The sequence below is a fragment of the Bison bison genome, unplaced genomic scaffold, assembly GCF_000754665.1.
Source record: "Bison bison bison isolate TAMUID 2011002044 unplaced genomic scaffold, Bison_UMD1.0 scf7180017864141, whole genome shotgun sequence".
NCBI lineage: Eukaryota > Metazoa > Chordata > Mammalia > Artiodactyla > Bovidae > Bison > Bison bison.
In genome coordinates, this window is record NW_011494713.1 from 2,948,180 (window position 1) to 2,952,495 (window position 4,316).

Genomic DNA, 4,316 nt, shown 5'->3' on the forward strand with positions numbered 1-4,316 from the left:
GTCCCCCTGCATTGGCAGGCAGATTTCTTAACCACTGAACTGTGAGGAAATCCTGGGAAGTTTTTGAGAAGGAACTGCAGCTACTACCACTGAGCATGAGGTTTTACAATCTCTCCCACTGCCACTTCTTTATTAAGAATTGGACCTTGCCAGTTCTTCTGTGCTGTGGCCAATTTCTTGAATTGGATTCTTGAATTTCTTGAACTCCTCAGGTTGATTCATCTTTCCTTCACTCAAATGTCTCTGGTTGTCTGTAGGGATGGGTTCAGACGTGGAAATTTTTGTAGGGGAGTTTAGTCTGTTTTTTATTGGTCAGACCTAGAAATTTTGTCTGTTCTACAGATCAAGGACTTTAGTTGGATGTCTGCTACTGCTGCTAAGTCGCTTCAGTCGTGTCCGACTCTGTGCGACCCCATAGACGGCAGCCCACCAGGCTCCCCCGTCCCCGGGATTCTCCAGGCAAGAACACTGGAGTGGGTTGCCATTTCCTTCTTCAATGCAGGAAAGTGAAAAGTGAAAGTGAAGTTGCTCAGTCTTGTCCCACTCTTAGCAACCCCATGGACTGAAGCCTATCAGGCTCCTCCATCCATGGGGTTTTCCAGGCAAGAGTACTGGAGTGGGGTGCCATCTAATAATCAGCAAATTCCTACGGGTCATATTACTCTGAAGCGATTTGGGTCCCACTACTCATGAGTGTCCCCATGCCCTCCCAGGCACTGAAGTTAAGTATCACTATTTGTCCTCTGCTAAGCCAGGTTCCCATCATCTCCATTGAAATCAGGAAGCTCCTTTCAACTGCAGGGTTTTTCATAGCACCTCTGGTCACAGAGAAGAGCCACTGTGGTATTTTTCAAAGATGGTGGTGATTCCTTCACCAACAATTCTCCAGAAGCTGTGGTGAGGCCCCCCTCAGGTTCATCATTACGAGAGACGAGCTGTTTATATATGAACATTTACTTCGGTGTTTCCTTCTCCTTGATTCTTTGGACTTTTTCCTTTACACATATCAGGGTATTTCCTTCTCATTTTCATTTAGCTGAGACCAGAAGTCGATCAATTTATATAGAAGGTACAATGAAACCGGAGTCACTGGGAAGTGCACTCAAATCAACAGATTTAGGTTTATTTATATACATACTTTTCAGTTTAAATTAGCAAGACCTTGCAATTCTTTCTCTCCTTGGTGTTGACTTTGTAATTGGCTTTCTGTGGGTGTCTGGATCTGACTCCAGTATTAAGAGCAAGAGTAGTCAGAGTTGGTGGATGAAGTGTGGCAAGGAGATTGACTGCCCTTTCCAGGTAACTGCCCCAGGTGAGATCAGAATAGGGTCTTCAACCAAGGCAGGAACAGCCTAATTAATATAAGGGAAGAGGCTTTGGTTCTGCTCTCAAGAGGGGCTTGGGGACTTGATTTCCTAGGAATTATCCAAATCCTCCTTTATGGTTTTATTTCTACACCCAGATTCCCACTCTTTCCTGATGGTAACTATCTCTCCCACATGAAATCTGGTGAGGCTGGTAACTCAATTGACTTTATCATTTGGCAACTTGTAGAAAAGATTTTGAGTCTGCTTTTTAGTGATTCAACTGATAAAGAATACTTTTAGCTCTGTCATTGAAAGAATACAGGTTGTTAAAAGGTTGTGAACTGAGAATTTAGGACTCTGAGTGTGTCATTGTTTTTCTTTAAGCGGTCCAGTTTTAAGCTTATCCTTGAGTTCATTCTTTGAATACATCTTGTTCTTCATGTTATTTTTTGACCATGGCCACTCAGTTTCTAAAAGCCTTCTCTTCAGTGATATTTCACTCCAGGTGACCATATACGGTAATTTCCCCAGCCATTTCCCATGTATTCCAAGGGTTTCCAAATTGTACATTAAAGTTGTTGAATCTCAGCCTTCCAAACCAGGCTAGATAGCCAATCTCAGATTCTCCTCATTTCTTCAAAGACTGTTGCTTGTCACCGCTTTGGGTGACCTTGGTTCTGTCCTTTTTCCTCCTGTCTTTCTTCTGCTTCCTTAAATTTGAGGAATTTCAAATTTTGGGGTATTGAGTTTTAGGGTATTGAGCCATGACTCTTTCAGAGATAAAAGGTTGCTACAATAATGAGGGACAAGTATATAGCTTTAAAAGAAAAATTTGGGTTGTCTGGCATGGTGACTTTTCCTTGATCTCTAGGCTACCTTAGAACTGCTCTTTGGGTTGGGAGAGACAATTCAATCCCAGGTGTACTTTTCATATGGGATTGGAACACTCTCATCACTTCCATCTCATATGCACATGGAGCTTTACAGAGTACAGACTTGTCTCGCCTCGCTTCATCCCAGTTTCTCAGCCACTTGTGAGATGTGCTCACCTTTGAAGTTGAGAAAAGAAATACAGAGACTTTCCCAGGATTCCTAGGGTTGGCCAGTTGGATTCCCAGCTGGGCCAAGACTGCAATCCCAGACTCTCCACACTGACCTTCCCTTCAGGTTCTGCCCTAACATTCCTCAGCCCAGGAAAGACTACACATGGAGGTCCACATACTACTATCTAAATGGTGACAAGCAATAATCAAGCTATCAACTGTTAAATAAAATATACTCTACTCTCCTATCTTAACAGTTTGGCGTTTCCAGAAGCAAATGCTGAGACTGAATTTGGCCTGTTGGGCATTTATTTGTTGTTCAGTTGTTCAGTCGTGTCTGACTTTTTGTGACCCCATGGACAGCAGCATGCCAGACTTATTAACTATCTCCCAGAGTTTACTCAGACTTGTGTCCATTGATTCGATGATGCCATCCAACCATCTCATCCTCTGTTGTCCCCTTCTCCTTCGGCCCTCAGTCTTTCCCAGCATCAGGGTCTTTTCCAATGAGTCAGCTCTTCACATCAGGGTATTTATACTAGCTATCAACACAGGGAGGAAGCAGGAGGGGGTAGAAGGAGGAATTTGACTGCAGTGCAGACCTCAGGCAAGCCTCAGCCAACCCCAAGGGGGTGTCTGAGAGTGTACCAAGTTTAGGAGAAATGACTAGACCATCCCTTCCCACCCAAAGACAGGGCATATCTTTGGATGGGGGGCCTCTGAAGCAAGAGCTGACAGTTGGGCAATGAGCCATTCCTGTAACAAATACCCCTTAATAATGACCTATTGAGCTCAGAAAAGGGCAGCAGGGAGAGAATCCCCCTCTTTTCCCACTGCCTGATGGCTTGGTCTCCACGTCCAGTCTCAGTCCACCTGCCTCCACAGCTGCCCCTTGGATCTATGGGCACATCACACAGGGGCTTGAGCCACCCTAGGAAAGACAGAGGGGCAGGAGACTCTCATCCCCAACATCCTGGAGGTGGAATCTCAGGGTCCCAAGTGCAGAGACTGGCCTAAAACTGGACGGGTCACACCTCCATTCTTAGGCAATAGAATCCATTCCTGGGGAGCAGAAGGAAATCTCTAAGGGGGAAGGGTCAGGATAAAGACCTTCTCCCTGAGGTCTAAAGTACTGCTGTGTACTATGCTGTGCTTAGTGGTATCCAACTCCTTGCCACACCATGGGCTGTAGCTGCCAGGAGCTTCTGATCGTGGAATTCTCCAGGCAGGAATACTGGAGTGGGTTACCATGCCCTCCTCCAAGGGATCTTCCCACCCAGGGATCAAACCCAGGTCTCCACAGTGCAGGTGGATTACCATTTGAGCCACCAGGGAAGTCCGAGAATACTGGAGCAGATAGCCTCTGATTGTGTAATTCTCCAGGCAGGAATACTGGAGTGGGATACCATGCCCTCCTCCAGGGGATCTTCTCAACCCAGGAATCGAACCAGGGTCTCCTGCATTGCAGGCGGATTTCTTTATCAGCTGTGCCACCAGGGAAGCCCAAAGTGCTGCTACCAAAGATCTTAGCCAGGTGTTGGGAGACATAAACGAGAAACTGATTAAGGGAGGTTCTGAGTTTCTTAGAGGAGACTGACTCTCAGTTAATATTAAAGAAAGGCTTACAAAAATCCTCAGAGTACCAGCGACTGTGTCTACTAGCCTTATTGCTGTTGTAGCCAGGCAAGGGCCTCGGGCTACTCTCAGGGTTCCAGAGGTCCAATAATCCTCTCCCGCGGTGGAATCCTCCCTGCGGGTGTAGGTCAGGATCGCCCTCCACGCCCCCTTGCCTGCCGCCAAGTCGCTGGGGCCAAGCAGAGCTTGGCGCTGTAGGGCGCGTGGGGGAGCCGGGGCAGGGACGAGCTCGCTCAGGAGCCAGAGCGATCGCGGCCGGAGAGGGAGGAGGCTGCCGGGCCCAGCCTGACGCAGAGGCGGCGGCGGCAGCGGAGCAGGCCACTGCCCGGGC